Source organism: Phoenix dactylifera, chromosome 14 (genome assembly GCF_051530095.1).
Source record: "Phoenix dactylifera cultivar Ajwa chromosome 14, Ajwa_hap1_PhDact_Kaust_v1.1, whole genome shotgun sequence".
In the NCBI taxonomy this organism is placed as follows: domain Eukaryota; kingdom Viridiplantae; phylum Streptophyta; class Magnoliopsida; order Arecales; family Arecaceae; genus Phoenix; species Phoenix dactylifera.
In genome coordinates, this window is record NC_143203.1 from 566,232 (window position 1) to 580,229 (window position 13,998).

Below are 13,998 nucleotides of genomic sequence, written 5' to 3' on the forward strand. Positions count from 1 at the left end.
ATCTAATTGATTATCTCATGACATAGGTTGCTGATCATACTAATCATGATTCTAAACTTTGTAATCCCATTAACAATGCAATTAGAATTATCTTTTTATCACATAAAAATCAACATGCAAAAATCAGCACCCTAGAAAAAATCTGCATTCAGAAAATTTTCAGCATGCATAATCATTTAAATTTCAGATCTAATAAGCCTATTAATAATTAATCCTTACCTTAATCTATGATGCCTAGGCTCTGATACCACTGTTAGAGGCCCGCCCATGCCGCAGAAAAATTTCAAAAATTTTAGATGCAGTGGAAGAGGCATGCGCGGGATCAACCGTTCATCGCATGAACGTTGTTTAAAACCGTTCGTAGATAGATAAGGATTAAAAACTTTTTAAAAATATTAGAAGATCAGATCTTCACCTTGTGCGGGTATATGATCACCGCAAACTGATGATCGTGGTTTTGGATGAAGGTTCGCTTGAAGCCGTTCAAGTGTTCGGTCTCTACGGGTATCCACACGAAGCAAGAACCGATCCAAGCTTTCATCTCCCCGGGGTGCTAGCTCCCTTGCAGAGATATCTTTGATGGCTGATATCCTTCCTCTCAATCAACCCTTGATTGTGTTTGGGAGGAGGAAGAAGAAGGATGAAGAGAAAAAGAGAAACGAAGCCCCGCAGCCTTCTTTTTCTTCCTTGCGTTGGAACCAAGATGGAGGGAGGAAGAAGGCCACCACAACTCTTGTTGATCCCTTCTTGCTTGCGGCTGAAAAGAGAGGAGAGGAGGGTGTCTCACTGCTGGAAAGGGAGAACGCTTCAATGAATTAGGGCGCCTCCTCTTTACCCCCTTTTAAAGCATCTAGGGCTCCTACAAATTAGGAGCCCTTGATGTTATGCCATGTGGGGCGCCTCCCTTTCTTCTTGCTGCACCAAAGGAATCAAGGAGGAGGGGCGTGATCCCCTCCTTCTTGTGATGCCCTAATTCCTTCTCTAAGGAGGATTAGGTGTCCCTCTTATGGCTTAGTCCTAATCCAATTAGGTCTTAACCAAATCATGAATCAATTGGGTTCAATCTATGCTAGTCCTAATCCAATTAGAACTTGAATGAACCATGACTCAATTGAACTCTTCAATCCTAATCCAATTAGGAGTCATGTTGATTCATTAGATTAATAATTAATTAGGACTTAAGAAATCCTAATCCAATTAGAACTTGTTTAATTTTAGTCCTAATCCAATTAGGACTCTAATTTGAATTCGAAGTCCTAATCCGATTAGGACTCTAGGAATCCGACTCCAAGTAGGAATCCAAATTTAATTCAAAACTGTTGCCCAGATAGACAACCCAAGAGGGGGGGTGAATCGGGTTTTAAATTAATTTAGCTATTTAAAATATTGTGGATGACTAATTAATGCTTTACCAAGATGATTAATTAATTGCTATGTGCTGTGAATGAAATGAGAGTAAAGAAAGAGACAAACAATTACAAACACAAGGCTTTTATAGTGGTTCAGAGCTAACCCTTGCTTCTACGTCCACTCCCCAAGTCTCACTTGGAAATTCACTATAACCCCTAGGATTACAGCCGGTTGTTTTACAAGCTCACAACCAAACTTGTTGTTTTACGAGCTCACAACGAACTCGGTCGGTTTTTCCTGGCTCACCGACTAGAACCGCCCCGATTGTTTTCCCGGGATCACAATCGAACCCTTACACGTTGGTTTTACACTCGGCTCATCAACAAACCACTACACCCTTGATTCAATCCCCCGATTGAACCAAGCAAAGACAAGTTGTAAATGAAAGGGACAAACAGAAAATACAGCTTCTCAAAAAGCAGATAAATAACAATGTAAAATGAAGAGAAGTTAGAAGCCCTCAAACACGTTTGAGTTGGAGTTGAGTAGGGCTTCTCGAACTTCGGATCTCCTCTTGAATGTGTGGTCAACTTGAATGCAGGAGGAGGCTCTTTTAATGTTGGGAAGAAGTAGGTGGATGCAGTTAATGCCGCTCTTCCCTCTTTTTCGTTGAAGAACAGGTTGCAGAGATTGAAAGCTTGATTTCTTTGAGTGGAATGGTTGTACTCTGCCTTGCTACAGTCCTCTGTGGCTATTTAAACCAACCCCCACGGAAACTAGCCGTTAGAGACCTTTTTCTTCCCGTTCTGCACACTCTGCACAGCCTGACAATATGTCCGTTGGTGGGTTAGAGTCGACTCGCGCGATCAGGAGTCGACTCGGCTGTAGCGGGAGTCGACTCATGCTTTTCTAGAGTCGACTCGGCAACTGTTTCAGATTTGAATTAAAGTCGCCTCTTCGACTGGGAGTCGACTCGAATTGACCCGGAGTCGACTCGCCAACTTCTGGAGCTTGTTGGAATCCCTCGCACGCCGCAGAAAATTTCAGAAAAATTCTGCGCGCAGCGGAATACATGCGCGAGATTCCGTTCATCGCATGAACATATTTTAAAACCGTCGTTCGTAGATAGATTGGGATTAAATACTTTTACATAATATTAGGAAGATCAGATCTTCACCTTGTGCGGGTAGATATTCACCGCAATCTGATGATCGTGGTATTTGTTGAAAGGTTCACTTGAAGCCGCACACGCGTCCGGCCTCTACGGGTATCCACACGAGGCAGAGAACCAATCCAAACTCTCTAATCTCCCCGGGGTGCTAGCTCCCTTGCAGAGATATGTTTTGATGGCTGAAATCCTCTCTTGATTTATCAACTCTTTGATAGATCTCAAGAGAAAGAAGAAGGACTTGAAAGGGAGGAAGAAGATCCCATCTTGCTGCCTCCTTTTTCTTTTATTCTTGTGGATGGAAGAAGGGTGAAGAGAGAAAGCCATACACCACCCTATTTTTCTTTGATGCTCATGGCTGAAACCCCAAGAGGAAGGAGGCTTGCCCATGGCACAAAAACCAAGAGGGGAGGAAGCACTCTCACGGCACAAAAGAAAAAGAGAGAGGGGAGGAGCTCTCACGGCACAAAAATCCATGATGTGGGCTGCCCCTTTGTTTCCCCTTTTCTTCCCCTTTTTTTTTTGTTTGTGTGCGGCTGAAACCATCATTGGAGAGGGGGGCTGCCGTATCCTCTTTCTTTTATAAGAAGAGGGGGCCACATGCTCCCCTTTTCCTTTTGTTTGAACCCTAGGCGTGAGCTCCTACAAATTAGGAGCTCACGCCTATCTTTTGGCAAGAGGAGGGGCCCCACTTTAAACAAAGAAGGAGCCTCCTCTAATCCTCTCATGTCCCACGCCCAAGCCTCATCTCATGAGGTGCGTGGGCCCCACTTTCAGCCCCTTTTAATCCCCTCACAATTGAGGTCTAATCTAATTAGATCTCAATCAATTTATGAATCAATTAGGACTTATCCATATGAGTCCTAATCCAATTATGACCCAATTGAATCTTGACTTAATTAAATTCTTCAATCCTAATCCAATTAGGAGTCATCTTAATTTATTAGATCAAAAATAATTAGGACTTTAGGAATCCTAATCCAATTAGAATTTATTTAATTTTAGTCCTAATCCAATTAGGACTCTAGGTATCCTACTCCAAGTAGGACTTTAATTAAATTTGAAGTCCTAATCTAATTAGGACTCTTGGAGTCCTACTCCAAGTAGGACTCTTATTTAATAAGATCAAGCCCAATTAATTAAGTCCAATTGATTCAATTGAATTGCAATCCAATTGCAATTACTCCTTCTTCAACTCACTAACTCTTAGTGGGTTAATTAATTATCAATCAAATTGATAATCATGAACTATTGTGATTCCAAATCACAACTCAACCATCGGATCGGTCAATACCTCTATTGTGTGTGACCCCATAGGTTCTATTCTGTCTGGTAGTGAGATATACTGCGATCTCTATCACAATATCATTGAAAACTCCTTTCAATGGGTTGGAACAATTCCAACTCAACTCACCAGGGATCATCAATCATCAAGATAGTCCCTGTGAGTCTCACCATCCACCAGTGACACCTAGCAGCATGTAGTGGCTACCCAGCAGAATGGAATGATGAACCTCTAGGTGCAGTTATCATATAATACAGTCCTTCTATCATGGATCCCTACAGGACGGAGGTCTTGGATAACTCGTCAAACCCCATCGTCTGTCATATGTCAAGATTTATTCGAGTTAAGTTCGAGAATGGAAAACTCCTTTTCCACTGTACATAGTACCCCGGCCGAGGATTTACGAACTCAATCTCATAAATCACATAGGATCTCTCTTAACCTATCAAGATCGATAGATTCCATCTAGATGCACCCCTACTCCTACAATGAACCTACTGCAGCCAATCTGCACCACAAGAACCCAATTGGCTAGGGCTCATGTTTATGTGCTCGTCAAACTACAGCAACCTCACTGTGAATAGCCGAGGCATCGCAGGTCAAAGGACCAGTCATACAACTGCAGCATCAAGTAAGTCACTGACGAGTGGATAGACATCCAAGTGACTACTTGCTATGGTCACGCTCAGTACCCTTGTTCTCTAACAAGCACTTGCACAATTGCTCCAGTGTCGCCACACTGTGGACTCAAGACTCATCCATCAAAGAAAGCGATCTGTGCACTAATCTCAGCGGATCAATCACCGTCCTCGTGATGATCCATCGATCAGGAGCAATTCAGAAATTAATCACCAATGACACATGCCTCAAATTCTCAACTCTTGAGAATATGCGTCATCATCTTATTAATTTCTTGGACGATTCATGGACACATAAGAACATGAATGAAAAGAATGCCCATTCTAATAAATTCATTATTAGGTCAAGTACAAATTTATGTCCCAGAATAAAATAATGCGTCAGCCAAATTGGCTTCTAGGGCATACTTCTAACAATCTCCCACTTGCACTAAAGCCAATCAGCTATAAACCTAAGCCCCATCTTCTCAAGATGCGCTTGAGTTTTCTGCTGACTTATCTGCTTAGTGAATGGGTCCACCACATTTCCTGTGGAGTCTACTCTCTGATCCTTTACTTATTTCTTTTCAAGGTAGTCGCTTATTAGGTTAAACCACTGCTCTATGTGCTTCGGCTTCTGGTGAGACCTTGGCTCTTTAGCTAGTGCTATGGTGCCTTTGTTATCGCAGTAGCGTGTTATGGCATCTGATGACATTACACCTAACTCCGCAATGAACTTCTTAAACCAGAAGGTTTCCACTGCACCCTTAGATACGGCTTAACATTCAGCTTCTAAGGTAGAATCTACAATAATCGGTTGTTTGGAACTCTTCCAATTTACTGAACCATCATTGCATATAATCTGATGTAGACTTTCTATCATCAATATGTGTGCATCCTTCTACCTTCAACTCTGATCTTCTTCCAAAGACCAAGAACATGTCCGTAGTTCTTCTCAAGTACTTAAGACTGTTCTTCACAGCTATCCAGTGCTTCTTGCCTGGATTTGACTGATATATGCTCGTGACACTCACAGCATGTACAATATCAAGTCATGTACATAGCATGGTATACATGAGGCTCCCTATAGCTGAAGTATAAGGGATCTTGCTCATCCACTGAATCTCTTCAGATGTGTTGGGGCACATCTTCTTGAAGAGATTTACCCCATGCCTAAGGGGTAATAATCCCCTTTTAGAGGTTTCCATGCCGAACCTCTTCAACACTCCCTCTATGTAATATTCTGTGACAGGACAAGCATCCTCTTAGATCTATCTCTATAGACCTTAATTCCCAAAATATAGGATGCTTTTCCAAAGTCTATCATGGAGAATTCCTTAGACAACCAAACCTTGACTTAGGATATCATCCACGTATAATACGAGGAATGCAATAGCCCTCCCACTAACCTTCTTATAAACACATGGTTCCTCCTCGTTCTTGAAGAAATCAAACGATTTGATTATATCGTTGAAACGAGTGTTCCAACTCCGAGATACTTGTTTTTGTCCATAGATGGACCTTTGCAGCTTACAGACCTTGTGATCACCATCACAATATCATGATATGCTACAACAACAAGCAATATTCGAATGAACTTTAGCATGGCTACAGGTGAAAAAGTATCCTGATAATCAGTGCCTTCGCACTGACTATAACCTTTCGCCATTAGCCTTGCCTTATAGGTCTCTACCTAGCCATCCAAACTTAATTTTCTCTTGTAGATCCATTTACACCCAATAGGTACTATACCTTCCGGTGAATCTACTAAGGTCCAGACTTGGTTGGAATGCATGGAGTCTATCTCTAACTTCATGGCTTCCAGCCATCTCTCGGAATCGATGTCTAACATCGCCTTGTTGTAGGTATTGGGATCCTTACCTTGATCCCTATCTCCCATGAGGAACACTTCCTCTACATCCTCTGTAAGTATATCTAAGTACCTTTCAGGAGGATGGAAGATCCTACTAAATCTATGAGGTGGAGGAGGTACAACATGTACTGGCTCGATATGAATAGGTTCTATAGGCACAATGGCTCGTTGCTCTTTAGAGACTTTCTCTTCGAGCTCAATTTTTCTCCTACTGCCTCTATCAAGGATAAACTATTTTCCATGAAGATAGCATGTCGGCTCACAAACACTTTGTGATTCTCTGGGACGTAAAATTGTATCCAAATAACTCTTTAGGATATTCTATAAAACGAGCACTAATTGTCCTATCCTCTAACTTGTCCGCCTGTTGTCATTTGACTTGGGCCGGACATCCCCAAATCTTGAAATAACCAAGACTCAGCTTCTTACCATGTCATATCTCATATAGTGTGGTAGGAACAGACTTAGAGGAAACACTATTCAATATGTAAATAGCTGAAAATAGGGCATCTCTCTAAAGAAACAAGGGTTGATCAGTGAAGCTCATCATGGACCTGACAATATCCAATAGGATCTGATTCCTCCTCTCCGACACTCCGTTAAGCTGAGGTGTACCAGGAGGGATCCATTATGAAACTATACCATTCTCCTTGAGATAATCACGGAACTCTCCACTAAGGTATTCACCTCCTCGATCTGATCGAAGAACCTTAATGAGTTTTTCCGTTTGTTTTTCTACTTCATATCTGAACTCTTTGAACCTTTCAAAAATTTCAGATTTGTGTCTCATACACATATCCATACCGTGAGTAATCATCGGTAAATGAAGTAAAAAATTACAACCCCTAGCCTGCACATCGAATGGGCCACACACATAAGTGTGTACTAGGGTAAGTATCGCAGTGGACCTCTCCCATGTCCTAAAAGGGATAATTTGGTCATCTTTCCTTGAAGGCAGAATTCACAAATCGGATATGACTCGAAAGTCAATGAGCTCAGAAGCCCATATTTCTTCAATTTGTTTATTCTGTCTTCTCCTATATGACCAAGCCTGAGGTGCCACAAATACTTTAGATTTATCTCATCTCTAGATCCTTTTGGATCCTATGGTACTCACTGTTTGCTTAGATATATTCACAGGTACATCCAAATGTAAGTGATAGAGACGGTTAATCATAAAACCATATGCATCCAATTTATTTCTCAAACAAATTGAACAATAGTCTTATAAAAATCTTTATGTGCTAAACAAGATACAGAAATCAAATTTCTGTTTGCAACAGGTAACAGTCTCTAAGTATCCTTTTAATAATGAGCATATCTGGCATACCTTCTGAAGGTCTGTCACCCTTCTTACTCTTTATGCTTTCCATGTATGTAGGACAGTTCCTCTTCCAATGGCCGTCTTATGATGCAATGGAAACACTTTTCCTTGCAATCGACCTTTTTATTGGAACTTCCTTACTTGGCCTTTTCTCGGTCTTCTGCCTTTTCACAGGTTTCTTCTTCTTCCAAGTAGACTCTCTCTTGGAAGTAGAAACCAACTCGACAGCGAGAACGATGCCCCTTGAACTCTTCAAGGTCCCTAAGGTAGTTACCAATTTTATTTAACAATTCTATTTTGGTGCATACAATCTTGTTCATATGGTAATTTACTATAAACTGTTCATATGAAGCTAGAAGGGATTGCGGGATCAAATCTGTTTGCAATTCCTTGTGCATGGTCATGCCGAGCTTCTCAAGCTCCTCTAAGTTCTTTATCATGGTCAAACCTTGATCATGGACAGACTGCCCATCACACATCTTGGCCTTGAAGAGCCTCTTGGACACTTCAAAACATGCTGCGTGACTCTGTTCACCATACAACTCTTGTAGGTGATATAATATGTCCCTGGCGGTCTTCATGTTCTCATGCTGGCATTGTAATTCATTGGACATGGATGCCATTATGCAGCACCTAACTTTATTGTTATTGTTCGTCCACTTAGCATGCGTCTTATGCTGACCAGTAATCGGACGGATTGGTAACATAGGGATTCCATGGTCTAGCATATACCCTAATTTCTCACAATTCAAAACTATTTTGAAATTTGCTGAGCTAGTTTTTATAATTGGGTTTGGTCAAACGGTTGTTCTATAGGATATGAGTTAAGAGTCTAGAAGCTGACTTTATAATCCTCAGAGAGTAAAGATTCTAGTTAGAATTTTGTACTTGAACTCTATTTGTTTTAGGGCCCCTTTTTTTTTAAAAAACAAATACACCTCCCACTATTTCCTCGAATCTCTCACACTCCTCTGGTAGAGAAACGGAAACCTTGCGACTCTAGGTTTCAAGTGGGGTGCTACGGTCCCACCAATTTACATGCCACCTCACCTAACAGTTATTGGTGACATATAAATGATGAGTGTACAACTCTTGTACAATGCTTCTCAAGCAAGTTGTAGTGCTATCAGGTCTCTAAGTAATGAAGACCTCACCTAACAGTTATTGGCCCCATTCCTTAGTTAAGTCGGACCCACCGTATAACCGCAGAAGCAAAGCCGTCATTGGGTCCCTCACCTAACAGTTATTGGGCCCAACCCTATCTTTACCCCTACAACATCTCATGCCTAATAGAGAGGTCCAGTCCCCCGATGCAACTTGCCCACTGTATCCAGCCGAGACAAATCAACGTCGGAAAGACCTTAGCAGCTCTACTACGGTGGAAGACCTATGGACTTAATATTTTCGAGGAGATTTAATTTAGGTCTCTTTTATTTAATTATCTACATCTCATGCAAATAATTATCTAACCGCTATGCATAAACATAAACATAAACATCCACGCATAATAACAAAAATTAAACTGGTGATGATCATGGATCTAGAATGGGGTCATAGTACAAGCACATGCACGTCAATTGGTTAGATCATCTTCAACTCTTGACTCGATCTTGAGCACCCTTGGTCCAATTGCGATCAACTCCTTGATCCATCTCCAATCAACCCTTGATCTCGATCCACGCAAATCGTGCTTGTAGAGGCATGCACCGATCAACCATTGACATGCAAACACATCACAGATTACATCCCAGATAACTTTAAAAATAAATAAAATTAAATAATAGTTACAACCCTTTTTCATGAGACACGCAGGTCTCTAATACATCAATATAAGATGCACGCAGGCATCTGAAAATCTGATTTACATGCATCACATAACATCACAGAACATCTCAGACATTGCAGAACATTTCAGCACAATTAAAGGGTCCATCCATGATCATCACCATACGCATCTCATGCATTAAATAAAATTTACAGATCTGAATATTTAACAGATTATGTCATCTTATGAGTTGCTGATCATGCAAGATATGATTCTAAATATTTTTAATCTCATTAACAAATCAATAGAATCATTAATCTAATCGCATAGAAAATCAGCATGCAGAAAAGTCAGCAAGCTGAAAATTCTGCATGCAGAAAAATTCAGCAAGCATAATCTTTAAATTTTCAGATCTATTATGCCTTAATCATTTAATCCTAATCTTAATCTACGCAACCATGGCTCTGATACCACTGTTGGAATCCCTCGCACGCCGCAGAAAATTTCAGAAAAATTCTGCGCGCAGCGGAATACATGCGCGAGATTCCGTTCATCGCATGAACATATTTTAAAACCGTCGTTCGTAGATAGATTGGGATTAAATACTTTTACATAATATTAGGAAGATCAGATCTTCACCTTGTGCGGGTAGATATTCACCGCAATCTGATGATCGTGGTATTTGTTGAAAGGTTCACTTGAAGCCGCACACGCGTCCGGCCTCTACGGGTATCCACACGAGGCAGAGAACCAATCCAAACTCTCTAATCTCCCCGGGGTGCTAGCTCCCTTGCAGAGATATGTTTTGATGGCTGAAATCCTCTCTTGATTTATCAACTCTTTGATAGATCTCAAGAGAAAGAAGAAGGACTTGAAAGGGAGGAAGAAGATCCCATCTTGCTGCCTCCTTTTTCTTTTATTCTTGTGGATGGAAGAAGGGTGAAGAGAGAAAGCCATACACCACCCTATTTTTCTTTGATGCTCATGGCTGAAACCCCAAGAGGAAGGAGGCTTGCCCATGGCACAAAAACCAAGAGGGGAGGAAGCACTCTCACGGCACAAAAGAAAAAGAGAGAGGGGAGGAGCTCTCACGGCACAAAAATCCATGATGTGGGCTGCCCCTTTGTTTCCCCTTTTCTTCCCCTTTTTTTTTTGTTTGTGTGCGGCTGAAACCATCATTGGAGAGGGGGGCTGCCGTATCCTCTTTCTTTTATAAGAAGAGGGGGCCACATGCTCCCCTTTTCCTTTTGTTTGAACCCTAGGCGTGAGCTCCTACAAATTAGGAGCTCACGCCTATCTTTTGGCAAGAGGAGGGGCCCCACTTTAAACAAAGAAGGAGCCTCCTCTAATCCTCTCATGTCCCACGCCCAAGCCTCATCTCATGAGGTGCGTGGGCCCCACTTTCAGCCCCTTTTAATCCCCTCACAATTGAGGTCTAATCTAATTAGATCTCAATCAATTTATGAATCAATTAGGACTTATCCATATGAGTCCTAATCCAATTATGACCCAATTGAATCTTGACTTAATTAAATTCTTCAATCCTAATCCAATTAGGAGTCATCTTAATTTATTAGATCAAAAATAATTAGGACTTTAGGAATCCTAATCCAATTAGAATTTATTTAATTTTAGTCCTAATCCAATTAGGACTCTAGGTATCCTACTCCAAGTAGGACTTTAATTAAATTTGAAGTCCTAATCTAATTAGGACTCTTGGAGTCCTACTCCAAGTAGGACTCTTATTTAATAAGATCAAGCCCAATTAATTAAGTCCAATTGATTCAATTGAATTGCAATCCAATTGCAATTACTCCTTCTTCAACTCACTAACTCTTAGTGGGTTAATTAATTATCAATCAAATTGATAATCATGAACTATTGTGATTCCAAATCACAACTCAACCATCAGATCGGTCAATACCTCTATTGTGTGTGACCCCATAGGTTCTATTCTGTCTGGTAGTGAGATATACTGCGATCTCTATCACAATATCATTGAAAACTCCTTTCAATGGGTTGGAACAATTCCAACTCAACTCACCAGGGATCATCAATCATCAAGATAGTCCCTGTGAGTCTCACCATCCACCAGTGACACCTAGCAGCATGTAGTGGCTACCCAGCAGAATGGAATGATGAACCTCTAGGTGCAGTTATCATATAATACAGTCCTTCTATCATGGATCCCTACAGGACGGAGGTCTTGGATAACTCGTCAAACCCCATCGTCTGTCATATGTCAAGATTTATTCGAGTTAAGTTCGAGAATGGAAAACTCCTTTTCCACTGTACATAGTACCCCGGCCGAGGATTTACGAACTCAATCTCATAAATCACATAGGATCTCTCTTAACCTATCAAGATCGATAGATTCCATCTTGATGCACCCCTACTCCTACAATGAACCTACTGCAGCCAATCTGCACCACAAGAACCCAATTGGCTAGGGCTCATGTTTATGTGCTCGTCAAACTACAGCAACCTCACTGTGAATAGCCGAGGCATCGCAGGTCAAAGGACCAGTCATACAACTGCAGCATCAAGTAAGTCACTGACGAGTGGATAGACATCCAAGTGACTACTTGCTATGGTCACGATCAGTACCCTTGTTCTCTAACAAGCACTTGCACAATTGCTCCAGTGTCGCCACACTGTGGACTCAAGACTCATCCATCAAAGAAAGCGATCTGTGCACTAATCTCAGCGGATCGATCACCGTCCTCGTGATGATCCATCGATCAGGAGCAATTCAGAAATTAATCACCAATGACACATGCCTCAAATTCTCAACTCTTGAGAATATGCGTCATCATCTTATTAATTTCTTGGACGATTCATGGACACATAAGAACATGAATGAAAAGAATGCCCATTCTAATAAATTCATTATTAGGTCAAGTACAAATTTATGTCCCAGAATAAAATAATGCGTCAGCCAAATTGGCTTCTAGGGCATACTTCTAACAGAGCTGACCTGGCTTTTTCGGAGTCGGCTCATCCCATGAAGTCCGTGGATCTATTTTTGAATTTGGTCCACTCGAGTCGACTCGACAATCCTGGGAGTCGACTCGCCGCTCAGAGCCCGAACTCCCGATCTTCTGTCTTTTGGCTCGTCCAGTCTTGGAGTCGACTCGAACTTCCTCGGAGTCGACTCGGCTCTCAGTTTCCGAAACTTAGTCTTCTGCCCTTTTGGTGTACCGCTGCCTTGGAGTCGACTCGAGCTTTCTTGGAGTCGACTCGGCTCTCAGACACAGCAGATTGGTCTTCTGTCTTCTTTGGGGTCGCGGTGTCTCGGAGTCGACTCGCGTATTGCGGGAGTCGACTCGAATCTCAGAGTCCGAAAAACGCTCTCTGACTTTTTCCTTGTGTTCCTCTGAGAGTCGACTCTCGCTTTCTTTGGAGTCGACTTGCCAACCATCGGAGTCGACTCGCGTTCCACTGGAGTCGACTCGAATCTCAGACCCGAAAACCGCTCTCTGACTTTTCTGCCTGTAACTCCTTGGAGTCGACTCATACTACCCTGGAGTCGACTCGGTGAACATCGGAGTCGACTCGCGCACTTCAGGAGTCGACTCGCTGACAGGTTTTGAGTTGATGCTTTCTGTTCGTCTGTCTGTTCTCAGTCGGAGTCGACTCGTACTGATCCGGAGTCGACTCGAGCCCGCGCCAGTGATCCTGATACGCTTGGAGTCGACTCGTAATATACTGGAGTCGACTCGAGTCTCAGACTTTGGTTCATACTGATTCTTAACTTATCCAAAATGTTTTGAACCAAGTCTAGAGATACTTAGACAAGATTTTCACTGAAACACTTAATTGAATTCATTAGTAAACAAGAGATATACTCAAATGCTTTGAACTCATCAAAATCAAATAGGGTTTTAATCAATCACTCCACAATCTCCCCCTTTTTGATGATGACAAAATATTGAGTATATGTAAAGTGAATTGCTCTATAAACAAGGAAGTAAAATCCATAAATGAATTCAGATGTCTGGTAATTTAATTTATCCAAGTTTGAAAGGTGTGAACAATAAATTTCGGAGTTAAAGCTCTCCCTTTCATTTGGAATTATATAAGCCTTCATATCATGCAATCAATTGTTTGGCTTATATATATTTAATGATTTAGCTTGCTTAAAATTCAGATTCTCCCCCTCAACATATGCAATCTACTTTGTTTTGATTCTAAGAATTTTTGAATTTTAAATTTTGATTTTTAGAGGGAAAATCTGTCAATTTGTTCTTGAGTAGGATTCAGCTAATCTCCGAATATCCCTTGAATAGATTCTGGAGATTACTCCATTAGGAGCCCCAACAGAGAGATAATGAGCCTCGAGGTACCAAATCCACTTAGAACAAATTTTTGTGTGTTTTAAAAGTTTTTCTTTTTATTGATTTTCATTGATTCCTTTTACATATTTTATACATATTTCTCCCCCTTTTTGTCATCGTATCAAAAAGGAGGTAAGCACACACAATCAATCATAGATCAAATGGCACAGAATTGAAGAAAATATGGCTACTCATTGTATTGATTTGTATGTAAATACATTTGAGAATACAATAAGTAAAGCAAAACAATACATGTCAAAATAAAAACAAAAATAGCTA

The 13,998-nt window shown here is 41.2% G+C and overlaps 1 long non-coding RNA gene across 1 annotated transcript; it reads right to left on the reverse strand.

Annotated features, from left to right (window-relative positions):
• Positions 1-5,055: 5,055 nt before the first annotated feature.
• Positions 5,056-11,153, reverse strand: LOC149751278 (uncharacterized). Its single transcript, XR_016398334.1, has 2 exons — positions 10,022-11,153; positions 5,056-9,599 (listed from the first exon to the last, which is right to left on the reverse strand). It is a non-coding gene; the product is annotated as an uncharacterized LOC149751278 (long non-coding RNA).
• Between the last annotated feature and the right edge of the window lie 2,845 nt (positions 11,154-13,998).